Raw genomic sequence first — 17,393 nt, 5'->3', positions numbered from 1 at the left:
GAATGCGAGACTTGCGCCGGGGGAAGGGAGCCCTCGACTCTCCGTCAGTCGCCTCGGAGTCAGGCCCTTTTCCTCGCTCCCCTCCTTCTTCCTCTTCGCTGGAGTCGCCGGAGGGCACGTCCACCGGTTCCTCGGGAGCTTCCAGGGGCACTGGCCCATCCCCGTTGAAGACGGGCATGGACTTCACCACCCGCTCCCAGTCGTTGCGGAGGAACAAGGGCGTAGGAGCGCCCTCCAGCCTCGCCACATTGGCCCCGACCAGAGATTGGAGAACCGCAGCCAGGCTTCCGTCGGCCAAGGCCGCGGGGCTCGAACGAGGCCTCCACATTGGAAGCGAAAACTGCCGAAGCGGAGCCAGCCGGTGCTCCAGGAACTCCCTTAGCAGCGACGCGCCGGTCAGCTTCGCCGCCGCCATGTCGGTCGGCCTCAGATCCGCGTTCATCTTCTCCAACACCATCTTCGCGCGGGGATCCGCGAGCTCCGCTCGACCCCAGTCACTGGAGCTCGTGGGCTGCTCCGTGGGCAGGATCAGCCGAGGGTGGATGCGCCCAGCATCCACCAAGATCCACTTGCTCCTGAAGCCCTCAATCCTCTTCCTAGAGTTTGAGATGGCAATGGCGACGCCGTACGCGACGAAGCTCGCGCACGCGGAAGCAGTCCCACGAGACGTCCGGAGGTAGAAGTAGTGGCGCAGCAAGGCCACTGAGGGCTACACCCCAACATGCGCTTCGCAATAATAAGCAAAGATTGCCAGGAGAAGGACGGAGTTGGGATGGAGATGCAGAGCCTATAGCTTGTAATGGCGGAGGACAGAGAAGAAGAACTCGGAGATGGGAGGCACCAGGCCAGCAACAATGGCACTTACGAAGAGCGGATAGAAGGTGCTCCTTTGACCCTCAGGGGTGGCGGAGCCGGCCTTGAACACCTTCGCCCCGTCGATGCCCCACGCCGTCGCCATCCGGCGCAACCGGGCAAGGCCCGCCTCCGACACGTTCGGCGAGTCCAGGGCGGACGAGTACCAAGCTGCAGCCGGGGGCTGACGAGGCGCCATGGCTCCCTAGGTCGCGCGGTCAGAGCAGATCTGGAAATCTCGGAGGAAGGAAGGAGAGGCGCAAGAAAGGGGATCTGAGCAGCAACCGGAGGAAGCAAGAAGCAGGGCCTAGGCGGATGCCACTCCTTTATCAACTCGCGCGGTTGCTAAGGCGCCCACGTCCAGTCAACCGCCACGCGGCGCCCAAGGCCGCAAGCTGTTAGGGCCCGTGGCGCTTCGCTCTTGCCCTTCCGCCTCCCTGCACGGCCAAGTCCGGGCGCGCCTTGGGCCTGGGGGCTACTGTCGGTGTTCTGGGAACGGGGGTCCCCAGACTTGCCTGCCTGCGGCCTGCGGCATGGCTCAAAGGGGGGCCCAGCACGGCCCATCTTCACCAACACAAACCCAAGACCCTCGCGAGGGGCCAAGCCTCACGGGGTGGACGACGCGGAGCTTAATCAGGCATGGCCTCATCAGGCTGGCTCACGAGGGGGTGGAGAGATCAAGGCGGGGTACCTCACGAGGTGCCCCTGACGCAAGCCAGGACGATTCAGGGCGCTAGGCGGGTGCCTGCCCGCGCAGCATCCGCCTTCCCTCTTTGGTGCAAAGGGGGCAAGCGCAGCCACGGAGTACCGAGGCATCAGGCAAAGGTTGCCATTTCGGTGCAACAAGACCAAGACCAGGAGGACTACGAGAAGGAGGTCACCGTGGAGCCGAAGACGACGTCATCACCAGAGCTTTGGACAGGCGAAGACTGCTTTTGTCAGGATAGCTGATACTTGCTGTCCCCCTTCAAATTAGCCTGCCATTGTTGGCTCCCTTCCCGCTCAATATTTGGGGAGAGGACCAGGGCCTCTATAAATAGGACTAGCCACCCCCAGGGTAGAGAGGATGAAGAATCAGCCAACCCAGAAACAAGCTGGGGTCGAAATCAGGGTCGGTCAGTTGGAGGAAAGCAGAGAGAGAGAGAGAGAGAAAGGTGACTGAACTCCTCGGAGCAGTTCATCGCCCCAGCCAAGAACAGACCCTCGCGAGGCTGTTCTCCCTTGTATAGTTCATCATCATCAGCCCAAGAGGCAATCCACCACACCACACACTGGAGTAGGGTATTACACCACAACGGTGGCCCGAACCAGTATAAACCCTGTGTCTCTTGTGTTGTTCTTTCCATAGTTTAGATCCTAGCATGGTGGAGGGGTGCAGGTAGGTAGGGGATGAAATCTCCGCGCGCACCCCAGTGTTCGACCCTCAAGGGTCTGCCGAAACCCGAAATCCGACACTCCCTTCTTAGGGACACAATGGACATGGCTTACCCATTGATTATCAGCAATGGGATAAATTATACCTGCCTCCAGGAGCTTTAGTATCTCCTTTCTTACCACTTCTTTCATTTTAGGATTCAGCCGGCATTGATGATCACGAACTGGTTTAGCATCTTCTTCCAAATTAATTTTATGTTGACATAGAGTGGGACTAATGCCCTTAAGATCATCAAGAGTATACGCAATAGTTGCGCGACGCTTCTTCAGAGTTTTCAATAATCTCTCTTCCTCATGCTCTGAAAGGTTAGCACTAATAATAATATGATATATCTTTTTCTCAAAGAGATAAGCATATTTAAGAGTATCAGGTAACGGTTTAAGCTCAAACACGGGATCACCCTTGGGTGGAGGAGGATCCCCTAGTATTTCAACAGGTAAATTGTTTTTCAGAATAGGTTCGTGTTTAAAGAATACTTCATCTAATTCCCTTCTTTCATTCATAAACATATCATTTTCATGGTCTAGCAAATATTGTTCTAAAGGATCACTAGGAGGTACGGCAATAGAAGCAAGACCAATAATTTCATCCTTACTAGGTAATTCTTCTTCACGGTGTTGTCTACTAAATTTAGAAAAATTTAATTCATGAGTCATATCATCTAAACCGATAGTAACAACATCCCTTTTTGCAATCTATGGTAGCATTAACAGTATTTAAGAAGGGTCTACAAAATATAATGGGACAAAAGCTATCTTGTGGGGAACCGAGAACAAGAAAATCAGCAGGATATTTAGTTTTCCCACACAAGACTTCAACATCTCTAACAATTCCCATTGGTGAAATAGTATCTCTATTGGCAAGTTTAATTGTGACATCAATATCTTCTAACTCAACATGTGCAATATCATGCATAATTTCTCTATAAAGGCTAATAGGTATTGCACTAGCACTGGAACCCATGTCTCATAAGCCATGATAACAATGATCTCCTATTTTAACAGAAATAACAGGCATGCCTACCATAGGTCTAGGTTTATCTTTATCACGGGGTTTAGCAATTCTAGCAGTTTCATGACAGAAATAAATAAAATGCCCATCTATATTATCAGACAAGAGATCTTTAACAATCGCAATATTAGGTTCAACTTTGACTTGCTCAGGAGGTGTATAAGTTTTAATATTGCTTTTATGAACCACAGTTGAACCTTTAGCATGATCCTTTATCCTAACAGGGAAAGGTGGTTTCTCAACATAAGAAGTAGGAACAATAGGATCATCATAAGTGATAGTCTTTTCTTCAACTTTAATAGGTGCACCTAGTTTTACTTCTATGGGAGGATGATATTTAAACCACTTCTCCTTGGGGAGATAAACATAAGCAGCAAAAGATTCGTAGAAAGAAGCTACTATATCAGAGTCAAGTCCATATTTAGTGCTAAATTTACGAAAAATATCGGTATCCATAAAAGATTTAACACAATCAAAACTAGGTGTCATACCTGACTCCTTACCATTGTCGAGGTCCCAATCTTCAGAGTTGCGTTTAATTCTTTCCAATAAATCCCATTTGAATTCAATAGTCTTCATCATAAAAGAGCCAGCACAAGAAGTATCAAGCATGGTGCGATTGTTACCAGAAAGCCAAGCATAAAAATTTTGAATAATCATTTCTCTTGAGAGCTCATGATTAGGGTATGAATATAACATTATATAAGCCTCCCCCAAGCTTGAGCGATGCTTTCTCCATCGCGAGGCCAAAAATTATATATGTAATTGCGATCACGATGAACAAGGTGCATAGGATAAAACTTCTGATGAAATTCCAATTTCAATCGTTTGTAATTCCAAGACCTCATATCATCACATAGCCCCTATATCCCCTCAAAGATAAAGGGAAGACTTCTTCTTAACAGCATCTCTGGGTACACCTGCAAGCTTAAATAATCCACAAACTTCATCCACATATATCAGATGTTCATCAAGATGTTTTGTTCCATCTCCTAAAAAATGATTGGCTAGCAGTTTTACTATCATACCCGAAGGAACTTCAAAGCAAGCATTTTCGTTTTCATTTTCATTTTCAGTAGGTTCTGTAGGTTGAGGAGCAACTCTTTGCTCTACTGGTCGGGGTGAATATATCCCGAACAAGCCCCTCAGAGGATTACCTTCCATGGTAACAAGTGACAGTAAATTTAAGCACACTATATAAATTTTTCCTTACCAAATTCCACCTACCAAAGTCGCTTCACTCCCCGGGAACGGCGCCAAAAAAGAGTCTTGATGACCCACAAGTATAGGGGATCTATCGTAGTCCTTTCGATAAGTAAGAGTGTCGAACCCAACGAGGAGCAGAAGGAAATGATAAGCGGTTTCCAGCAGGGTATTCTGTGCAAGCACTGAAATAGGTGGTAACAGATAGTTTTATGATAGGATAATTTGTAATGAGCAACAAGTAACAAGAGTAAATAAAGTGCAGCAAGGTGGCCCAATCCTTTTTGTAGCAAAGGACAGGCCTGGACAAACTCTTATATGATGTAAAGCGCTCCCGAGGACACATGGGAATATCGTCAAGCTAGTTTTCATCACGTTCATATGATTCACGTTCGGTACTTTGATAATTTTGTATGTGAGTGGACCAGTGCTTGGGTGCTGCCCTTACTTGGACAAGCATCCCACTTATGATCAACCTCTATTGCAAGCATCCGCAACTACAACAAAAGTATTAAGGTAAACCTAACCATAGTATGAAACATATGGATCCAAATCAGCCCCTTATGAAGCAACACATAAACTAGGGTTTAAGCTTCTGTCACTCTAGCAACCCATCATCTACTTATTACTTCCCAATGCCTTCCTCTAGTCCCAAATAATGCTGAAGTGTCATGTAGTCGACATTCACATAACACCACTAGAGGAGAGACAACATACATCTCATCAAAATATCGAACGAATACCAAATTCACATGACTACTAATAGCAAGACTTCTCCCATGTCCTCAGGAACAAAAGTAACTACTCACGAAGCATAAACATGTTCATAATCAGCGGGGTATTAATATGCATATAGGATTTGGACATATGATCTTCCACCAATTGAACCAAATAGAATCAACTACAAGGAGTAATTAACACTACTAGCAACCTACTAGCACCAATCCCGCAGTTGGAGACAAGAATTAGATACAAGAGATGAACTAGGGTTTTGAGATGAGATGGTGCTGATGAAGATGTTGATGGATATTGCCCTCTCCCGATGAGAGGAACGTTGGTGATGACGATGGTGATGATTTCCCCCTTCGGGAGGGAAGTTTCCCCGGTAGAACAGCTCTGCTAGAGCCCTAGATTGGTTCTGCCAAGGTTCCGCCTCGTGGCAGCGGAGTTTGATCCGAGAAGATGGCTTATGATTTTTTCCCATTGAAAGACTCCATATAGCATAAGATGGCCACCGGAGGGCCACGAGGGGGCCCACGAGGTAGGGGGGCGCGCCCAGGAGGGTAGGGCGCGCCCCCACCCTCGTGGGCAGGGTGTGGCCCTCCTGGTGAAGTTCTTGATCTCAATATTTTTTTTATATATTTGGAAAACATCTTCCGTGAAGTTTTAGGACTTTTGGAGATGTGCAGAATAGATCTCTAATATTTGCTCCTTTTCCAGCCCAGAATTCCAGCTGCCGGCATTCCCCCTCTTCATGTAAACCTTGTAAAATAAGAGAGAATAGGCATAAGTATTGTAACATAATGTGTAATCACAGCCCATAATGCAATAAATATCGATATAAAAGCATGATGCAAAATGGACGTATCAACTCCCCCAAGCTTAGACCTCGCTTGTCCTCAAGCGAAAGCCGAAATTGAAAAATATGTCCACATGTTTAGAGATAGAGGTGTCGATAAAATAAAATAAGGACATGAGGGCATCATGATCATTTTTTGAACAACAACATATATATATATATATATGTGTGTATATATATATATATATATATATATATATATATATATATATATATATATATATATCGCGCTATTCGTCACCCTGGGTGAGTAATAGTTATTCTTCACCCCCTCTCTATTTTGACGTCAATGCACCGTATTTTTAGGTTTCATAAATTTTGTCCTATTTCATACGTAAAAAGAGAACGTAAGAAAATATATACTCGCCGTAAAAAATATTTTATGTTATGTAAAGTTATGAATGTAAAAACATACATAAAAATGCGATATTTTTGGTCTTATAACCTATTTTTTGTTTTCTTATGCCAAATTTTATGTAGTGAATCAATATGAATGTAACTATTTGTATTCCAAACGTAATTTGTTTATGAAGCGATCCTAAGATTACCTCGGGTGAAGAATAACTTATTCTGCACCCTGGGTGATGAATAGCAACACTATATATATGTATATATATATATGTATATATGTATATATATATATATATTTTCATATGATCTCTTATGCTAAAGTAACAATTCATTCACATACTCAAGTATGAATCAGAAAATTCATTGAAAACTAACAAATTGTAATCTCATACATTGTAGCAATTGCAATTTATCATAACATAGGAAAGAGTAAATATAAGAGCTTCTCAGAAAGTCCACATACTCAATCATCATTTAGTCTTTCACAATTGCTAACACTCACGCGATAGTTATGGTTATGAAGTTTTAATCGGAGACAGACAAAGATAGGGGCTTATGGTTTTGCCTCCCAACCTTTTACATCAAGGGTAATGTCAACAATAATAGTTTATGAAAATCCACATCCAATTAGCCATATATATCAGGATCTTTCGAACACATTGTGCTTGCCAAAGGATAAAATGTAAAAAGGAAAGGTGAGGATCACCATGACTCTTTGCATGAAGTATAAGACAATAATAAAAGATAGACCCTCCACAGAGGGAAGCAGAGGTTGTCATGTGCTTTTATGGTTGGATGCACGAAATCTTAATGCAAAAGAACGTCACTTTATATTGCCACTTGTGATATGGACCTTTATTATATAGGCCGTCGCTTTTATTTCTTCCACATCACAAGATCGTATAAAGCTTATTTTCTCCACACTAATAAGTCATACATATTTAGAGAGCAATTCTTATTGCTTGCAATGATGACAACTTACTCGAGGGATCTTACTCAATCCATAGGTAGGTAAGATATGGTGGACTTTTATGGCAAAACTGGGTTTAGGGATATTTGGAAGCACAAGTAGTATCTCTACTTGGCACAAAGAAATTGGCTAGCAAGAGAGGGAAAGGCAAGCTCAACATGTTGGATGATCCGTGACAATATAATTTATCTCAGATGTAAGAAAACATAACCCATTACATTGTCTTTCTTGTCCAACGTCAACTCTTTAGCAAGCCATATTTTAATGAGTGCTCACAATCATAAAAGATGTCCAAGATAGTATATTTATATGTGAAAACCTCACTTTCTTTATTACTTCCTATTAATTGCAACGATGACCAAAACTATGTTTGTCAACTCTCAACAATTTTTATTCATCATACTCTTTATATGCGAAGTCATTACTCTCCATAAGATCCATATGATCTCTTTATTTGTTTATTCTTCTCTTTTATTATATTCCCTCAAGATCATAGCAAAATAATCAAGCCCTTGACTCAACACTAATCTTTATTATATATAGCTCACGGACTCGATTACATAGAAGGATCATAAAGCCGAACTAAAACTAGATCATACTAAAACTTTATTCTACTAGATCAAGATATTACCAAAAGGATCGAAGTAAGAAAAACGGTAAAGATAAAAGTGATGGTGATACGATACCGGGGCACTCCCCCAAGCTTGGCAATTGCCAAGGGGAGTGCCCATACCCGATGATCAGTTCTTCTTTGTTGGTGAAGAAGGTGTTGGTGATGATGGGTAGTCACACATCGAGCATAAGAGATCCTCCAATTTGCGGATAATTCCCTTGAGTGCTATGATATGCTCCCTCAAAAAAATATTTTCACTTGTGAGATACTTGTTTTGAATGCGAGCTAACTCAAACATTTTGAATGCTTCTATCTCCTTTGGGGTTGATCTCTTATGCTACTGCCGGAACTTGATCCCCCATGGCCTTCTTGATCTCATCATCCTTGTTGATCTCTCCGGGTTCTTCTCTCTTCAGCTCTATCTTCATTAGCCAAGCATCGTTGTCCTCATTGTTGGAGGAGGAGGGAGATGACATGATGCTTGGCCTTGACAACCATGGCAGAAAACAGCTCAAAACAAGAACATGAGATTTTTGCGTGATACATTGGTCAAAACCTTCGGGAGATTATATAATGAATTTTTACCGACCAAAAGAAGTATCGTGCAAGAAAACAGAGTCCGGAGAGCACACGGGGTGTCCACGAGGCAGGGGGCGCGCCCTCCACCCTCGTGGAAGCCACATGTCCTTTTCGGTCTGCTTCTTATTTTCCTATTTTCTTAAATATTCCAAAACGGAGAAAATTTGCCATTAGAACTTTTTTGGAGTTGGTTTACTTACCGTACCACGTAACTATTCTTTTTCGGAGTCTGAAACGTTCTGGAAAGTGTCCCTTATGTATTCCTCCGGGGTTACGATTTCAATAACATTAGTTTCAACATTTATAGGATTACCTTAGATATAGTGTTTGATTCTTTGACCGTTCACCACCCTCGGATTTGTGCCTTTGAAATTGTTGATTTTTATGGCGCCGGAACGATAGACCTCCTCGACGACATAAGGACCTTCCCATTTATAGAGGAGTTTGCCTGCAAAAATCTTAAATGAGAGATGTATAACAATACATAATTACCTACATTAAACTCACGTTTTTGTATCCTTTTGTCATGCCATCTTTTAACTTTTTCTTTAAACAGTATGGCATTATCATAAGCCTGGGTTCTCCCTTCATCAAGTGAGCTAATGTAAAAAAGTCTCTTCTCACTGGCAAGTTTGAAGTCATAGTTGAGCTCTTTAATAGCCCAATATGCCTTATGTTCTAATGCAAGAGGTAAGTGACATGCTTTACCATAAACTATTTTATATGGAGACATACCCATAGGATTTTTGTATGCAGTTCTATAAGCCCATAATGCATCATCAAGTTTCTTGGACCAATTCTTTCTAGATCTATTGACAGTCTTCTGCAAAATTAATTTAAACTATCTATTGCTATGTTCTACTTGACCACTAGACTGTGGGTGATAAGGATATGCAATTCTATGATTAATGTCATACTTGGCAAGCATTTTACGAAAGGCACCATGAATAAAATGTGAACCACCATCAGTTATTAAATATCTAGGGACTCCAAACCTCGGAAAAATAACTTCTTTAAGCATCTTAGTAGAGGTGTTATGATCAGCACTACTAGTTGGGATAGCCTCTACCCACTTAGTAACGTAATCAACAGCAACGAAAATTTGTGTGTACCCATTAGAGGAAGGAAAAGGTCCCATATAATTAAAGCCCCAAACATCAAATGGTTTAATAACAAGTGAATAATTCATAGGCATTTCTTGACGTCTACTAATATTCCCAATTCTTTGACATTCATCACAAGACAAAACAAACTTACGGGCATCCTTGAAGAGAGTAGGCCAATAAAAACCGGATTGCAATACCTTATGTAAAGTTCTATCTCCAGCATGGTGTATGTCGTGGTTTTGTCACGGCAGATGTCCTAGAGAAAGGACTTAATCGTGGAGCCATCGCAACGGGTTAGCTTGAAGGGGTTAAAGCGGAGACAAGGACGCAAAAGAGTTTATACTAGTTCGACCCCTTTGATGAAGGTAAAAGCCTACGTCTAGTTGTGATGGAATTGATGGGGTTTCGATGACTAGGGAGCAAACAAGCTTCGCGTATGTCTCGAGTTGTTGTCTGTTCTCCCTGAACCGCCGCCGGGTCGTCCCCTTATATACACGGGTGACTCTCGTCGGCTTATGGAGTCCCAATACCGGCTCATAGATGTGTCCGGTTTGGTCTCTTCTTATTCCTAACTTACAATGCAGGTTAACTACTAACGCCGGTTTATAGCTGTAGGCCTTGAGCCGACCATGGGCCTTGAGCCCTCCTCTGTCTTCTTGGGCTTTAACTTACTTAACTACTCACGAAGTTAACCCGGCCCAGATAGGCCGTTTTACGCCCAGTAGTAATATCCCCATCATTAGGCCCTAGATTGATTTGAACGGGTTCATGTCAATCCTTTAATAAAAGCCTCATCTTCAACATCTTCTTATAAATTGGTAAACCGCCATGATGTCATCTTCTCTGATTGCTGTAAACCGGAGTGACGTCACCTGTCATAACGAAGCTATCCATTATGCTTCTTTGTTTAAATAGATCAGCGGAAATCGAGGCGACAGCTCCCTTTTGTGGCCCCTTGATTGTCGCGCCTAACTCATGTTCTTTTGCCTTATAAATAGGACCGAAGGTTCATTTCTTTTCTCCTTCCGTGCCTTCTTCATCTTCCTCGCGTCGCCAGCCTCGGAGCTCCACCACCGCTGTCGACCTCTGCCTCATCCTCGGCCGCTGCATCAACCTGAGCGCACCAGAACATCGCGGCAACCTTCCGCATCTTCCTCAGCTCCGGTAAATCTTCTATCTTTTCCCCCACAGATCTGGCCTAGGGTTTCGCAGTTCTTCAGTGTTCATCATCTGCCTCTTGCTCATACAATAGATCTTTAGATGAATCCGCAAATCTTTATTCTATGCAATGATAGTTGTTTGACCTTCGCCTTTACTTATGCATCTCAAACCATGGTTCTATATGAACGTTTTGCTCATTGGTTCGGTACTGCTCCTTTGAACCTCTAAGTATTTATCTCTTCTCTGAACTTGCTTCAGATCCAATGCTATAAAGAAATCTTGTGAAACCTGTTTGTGCGTACTTGTCCATCCGCAATCTCAGCTTTTCAATGCTTAGATCAGGCGGTTTAACCTTATAGAAAATTTTCCAAACCGGTATATGCCATTAGTCCCCTTGTTGAACCGCCAGATGTTGGTTGCTTCATGAAACTCCAGTTCAGATAGTTCTGTCTCCGGTTTAACAGTGCCCATACCAACGTACCTTGATCAAATGCATTTTTGAACCGGGATCTTCTACATTGTAGATTCCATCATGGCCAAGCAAGTATGTGAGTGCAATTGGGTTCCTTCTCGCGTCATAGAGGATCAACTGGACGATTTAGTCCTGATTGGCTCTTTAGGCAGCAAAGATACCATCCATTGGAGGGCTCCTGGCAAAGAATGCCCTCCCACACCTCGAGAAGGAGAGGTTGTTGTTTTCGTAGATCACTTAGATCGGGGCTTTAAGCCGCCCGGTTCTAAATTTTACCGGGATGTTTTAGCCAATTTCCAACTCCATCCGCAAGACACTGGCCCCAACTCTGTTACAAATATGTGCCACTTCCAAGTGCTCTGTGAGGTGTTCTTTCAAGAGGAGCCCACAGTGGAATTGTTCAGAGACCTTTTCCATCTAAACCGCCGTACTGAGTTTACTGATGGCTCTAATACGGAGTTGGGTGGCATGGCGATTCAGAAAAGGAAAGAGGTCACATACCCTCATGCCAAGCTGCACAGTCACCCCAAGGAGTGGAATCAGACATGGTTCTACTGCAAAGACACCTCCCCTGCTGGTGAGAATCCCTTGCCTAGCTTTCGTCCGGAGCGGCTCAGCAATACACACCCTTTTCCTCAAAGATTGACTGCCCAGGAGAGAAGCAAATATGCTCCCCAGCTGTCAAAGCTCAGAGCCTTTATGGCCAACGGTTTAATAGGGGTTGATCTCGCTCGCTGTTGGATATCATGGAGCATACTGCCCCTTAGTCAGCGCTCCGGTTTGATGTGCGAGTATACTGACAGTGTTGATGACCCACTGCGACATTCAAAACTCCAGCTCTCAGATGAAGAAATCACAGAGGCTGTGCATAAGATACTGAATGAACCGGAACACGTCTGCGCTAGAACCGGCCTACTTCCCTTCTGTGCCACCAACAAACCGCCAGCTGTAAGACTTTGATTTTTCTCTTTGCTGAATCTGTTATTGATATGTCTGGTCATTGTTTTTAATATCAGTGTCTGCATAATCAGGGCAATGATCCATTTTGGAGCAAAAAACTGCCGCATGAGAAACCAGAAAAACCAGACAAACCGGAAAGAGCAACCCGGCAAAAGACTAAAGCTGTGAAGAAGACTGCCCACAGGAAAAGAACCACTGCATCTTCTAATCCGGCCCCTGATGATGAGGTGGATAACCCGGACTTTGAGGTAGAGCTTGACTCACTTGGTTTATTTTTCATGCGTCTTATTGATGATGATATTTGTCAGGATGATACCGAAGCCAGCCACGCGGATGTTGCAGAGGTAATTATTCTCTCTTCCGATTCAGAAACTTTGCCTTCACAAAAAATCCGTCAGGCAAACCGGAAAATTAAATTTTCTCATCCTCTTGCTTATTTGGATCATAAACTTCTTATGAAGACCCAACAACACAAAGCTCGTCGCACCACCCGGCACAGCGGCCAGGTAGTTACCTCCGCCGGTTTACCGAATAGTCCGGTTCGGAAACGCCATTCAGAGGTTTCTAATTTTCTTGTCAGTGCTTGTCCTAAAGTGGGTTTCTTTCGTCAACCTCTTAATCCGTCTGACTCTGATTACCAGGTTACTTCCCACTCATCTTCTGGCGAGTCATCGGCTACTCAGCTCCCACCGCTCAAAACGGTGCTTGGGTAAGCTATACTTATTGTGATGTTTGCAGTACATTGCCTTAGAACATATGCTGTATTTGATTTTGTTATTGTTCTCAGGGCCAAACCTAGGCCAAGCAAGAAGGCCCGCCTGGACAAAGCGGCCGAAGAAGATGTCATTCTTGAACCAGGCAAGACACCCAATCTTGAAGCGGCTATTCCTGAGGATATACCCAACGATCCACCGCAGCAGGACGATGATCTTATTGCTGAAGAGAGACCTACTGACGCCTCAGGTCCTGTCAATCAGCCCACAGGTTCCATCCAGATTGAAAGTTCCACCGGTCTAGCAAAACCTACTAACAAGCCAACTGCCCCAGTGCAAACCGGCGGTACCCAGGATGATGAGGTTGTCATTACTGGCACTGGCCATACTGAGCCAAACAATCCTGTCGCTTTATGCAAACATTCTGCCAAGGAAGAATTTGCTGCCTTTGGCAAAGGCAAGTGGAACGCTGATCTAACGACTTATGCTGCTCTGAACGCCCAAGATATCCATTCCGGCTATCTGAACCGGTTGTATACCAGTCGCGACTATGAAGCCGGTCTGGTTAATATGATGAAAGAGAAATATGAGGTAACCTCCATATGCTGCTTCCTGCTTGTATGCTTCCATTCTTGTTGACTCTCCTAGCCCCCAAGGGCCGGTTTGTAATATTCTTTCAAACCGGGACTTACCAATATAAATCTTGATGCTTTGAAATTCGCTGATGTAGCCCCCAAGGGCCGGTTCAACTTAACATAGTTAAACCGGTACTTTAAGTAATTGAAATTGCCGCATCAGAATATATACGAGCAAATAGCCATTAGCCCCCAAGTGCCAACTTGAATACTTGTATTGATCTTGGGACTTTGTAAGCAATTGAAAGATGAAAACCGAATATGCATTAGCCCCCAAGTGCTAAGTGCATAACTTGTTATGTGATTGGTACTTGAATCCTTATACCGATTTGTTGAAGCATATATCTGTATGCATGCAGGTGGAGCTGAAGACGAAAGAAAACCAAGTTACCGATCTCCAAGAAAACGTGAAAACCCAACAGGATGAACCTCCAAAGCAAAAGAGGAATTGGCCAACGCTTTAAGCGCCATGGAACAACTTAAGGAGAACTTCAAGAGGAAGCGGGCGGATTGGGCCACTGAAAAGTCCACTTTGATCAAACGAGCAGAGGATGCCAAGGCTGCACTAAAACCAGTGGCGGATGAACTGACCAGCATAAAGCGGCACGTGCATGCCATGACTACTGCTATCTTTGGTAAGCCAGTTTGCCTTCTGAATTGGCTTTGTCTTCTGACAGAGTCGCCGGTTTATTAACCCTTTATGGTATTTCACGGACACGCATTGGTCACTTGGGGTCAGATGTGCGGAAAGCCGCCTATACATTGGTTGAACAATTGTATACTGGTGCCCAGTGGATCATCTGTACCGCATCTCATAACAAACCGGCGCCCACTTTGATTCAAGATACTCTGATGAAACTGTCGGTGCTTCCTGCCCGGGTTGAAGAGCTGAAGAAATCTACTGCTTGAACCGGTGCAATCAATGCCTTAATCCGGGCAAAAGCCTGGGCGCCGGATTTTGATCCTATTGAAGCGGCTCAGGGCTATCCCAGCTTGAAGGAAGATGGGTCATAATTTGGCGAAGCGGATCTGCGAGCAATAAACCAGGAGGTACGTCCGCTAGCTTGTCAACTGGCTGAGGAGGCAGACTTGTCTCATTATCAAGCCCAATATGACAGTCAGAACAAGCGAATAGCTGCACCAATCCATGAATCGGAAAATCTGATCCCTCCAATCCGTAAGCATACTTACGCTCCTGATATTGACCCATCATTGCTGATCCATGATGAAGCTGTTTTTCAAGCATTAATGGGGATCGACTGGACAACTGTGGATTTCCAGCCACTGGGTAGAGAAACGGAGGCTGAAGCAGCGCAGGATGACCCACAACCATCAGGCCAGGTTGGTGACCAAACTTGAACCGGAAGCCGGTTTTAAAATGCCTCTCCTTTGCGAAAAACAATTATATTATTATGGGCACCATGTTGCCTTGTAATAGGCTAGCTGATACCTTTGATGTTGATATGCCTTCTTGCATAATTTGTTCTTCCTGTGGTAATGAACTTTCCAAAACACTTTCTGAAATGAAAAATTCGTCAAGTGCCACCGCGGTTGTACCGTCAGGCGGAATATGATGTCTGCATATATGAAATCAAAACGAAATTTTAAGTATATGATCAAATTTTTGAGATACATAATACCTGCCATCATTGAGCATGAAGTTGGCTTGGCCAATCTTGAAGCGGTGTTTTGCAAACCCACACTGTTGGAGGAGATAACAGCTCCTGTATATATATATGACGCTGGTTTACCATGTAAACCGTGTCGGGTTATAATAAACAACATGTTACTCCATAAGAGGATGTTAACAACAAGGATCAAACTGGATAAATAGTCTCCGGATTGACGTGAACTGTGTTCCGTCAATTGATTGGTTAAAAAACTTTGTCGGTTTAAAAAACACAATGAAAAGCAAAACCCCCCCTTCAAAGAAAAGTGTGAAGCAAAAGCAACGACAAAACCATTTGCCAAAAAAGGTTTATTTAAGCTGATCAAATGGCGTTACCATGGCCAAACACGACCAAGCTCCCGTTAGGTGTAACTATGGTTCTAGTCAGCCAGGTCCCCAAATGAAACTGTGGCTTTTATGCCGACCAAATGGCATGGTCATGGTTCGGGTTCGACCAAGCCCCCAAGTGATTCTGCGGCCTTAGGCCGATCAAGAGGCATGACTGGTTCAGACATGACCAAGTCCCCAAGTGATCTGGTGGCTCTCGCCTATCAAGAGGCATGGTATTGGTTCGGACACGACCAATCCTCCAAGTGATATAGCATGATGCTTTTAGAAAAGCGAACTCAAGGGGTAAACCGGAGGCCGCTTTAGAGCAACTCCGTGTAACCTCACATGATGTAAAAGAACAGATACCCCGCTTTAGCTGAGGTTCTGGTTTATTATATTTAATCATAATATATACATTGTCGTAATATGTACATAAGTATAGCCAATGGCTCAGGTATAGTAAGGCCGAAGATGAGCTATATTCCACGGCCTGTTAGTCTCCTCCTCTGATGTACGTGAGTCCTTATGCTCTCGAATATCGATCATATAGTACAACCCGTTGTGCAGATTCTTGCTGACCACGAAAGTCCCCTCCCAAGGTGGGGATAGCTTATGCATATCAGTCTGATCTTGGATGAGCCGAAGCACCAAATCTCCTTCCTGAAAGGTTCTGGTTCTGACCCGGCGACTGTGATAATGACGAAGATCCTGCTGGTAAATCGCCGATCGGGCGGCTGCGATGTCATGCTCTTCATCCAACCGGTCCAAAGCATCTTGTCATGCTGTCTTGTTGTCCGCTTCAATATAAGCCGTGACACGAGGTGCATCATGACGGATATCACTGGGTAGAACCGCCTCCGCTCCATAAACCATGAAGAACGGTGTGTATCCTATTGATCTGTTGGGTGTTGTATTGATGCTCCATAACACAGATGGTAATTCTTCTACCCAACAACCCGACGTTCTCTGCAAAGGAACCATGAGCCGGGGCTTGATGCCTCTCAAGATCTCTTGATTAGCTCTTTCTGCTTGACCATTGGACTGTGGATGTGCCACTGATGAAACGTCGAGCCAGATGTGCTCCCGTTTGCAGAACTCCTTCATAGCACCTTTGGACAAATTGGTACCATTATCTGTGATAATACTGTGCGGAAAGCCAAACCGCAAAATCACCTTTTTGATGAACTGAACCGCCATGGCCGCATCACACTTGCTAATAGGTTCTGCCTCCACCCACTTTGTAAACTTGTCAACCAACACCAGGAGGTGGGTCTTCTTATCTTTGGACCTTTTGAAAAGCCCAACCATATCCAGCCCCCAAGTCGCAAACGGCCAAGTAATTGGAATCATTCTCAATTCTTGAGCCGGTACATGAGCACGCCTTGAAAACCTTTGGCAACCATCACATCGTCTGACCAGATCCTCCGCATCAGCATGAGCAGTTAACCAATAAAAACCATGGCGAAACGCTTTAGCCACCAGAGACTTTGAACCGGCGTGGTGACCACAATCTCCTTCGTCGATCTCACGCAAAATTTCACGGCCTTCTTCAGGAGACATGCAGCGTTGAAAAGCTCCTGATATATTGCAATGATGCAACTCACCTTTGCTGATAGCCATGGACTTGGATCGCCGGATTATCTACCGGGCTAGAATCTCATCCTCTGGCAACTCACCCCGGTTCTTGTACGCCAGGTAAGGAAGCGTCCAATCTGGAATAACATGAAGAGCCGCCACCAATTGAGCCTCCGGAT

Source organism: Triticum dicoccoides, chromosome 6A, assembly GCF_002162155.2.
Source record: "Triticum dicoccoides isolate Atlit2015 ecotype Zavitan chromosome 6A, WEW_v2.0, whole genome shotgun sequence".
Lineage (NCBI taxonomy): Eukaryota > Viridiplantae > Streptophyta > Magnoliopsida > Poales > Poaceae > Triticum > Triticum dicoccoides.
This window is presented reverse-complemented; position numbering follows the sequence as displayed.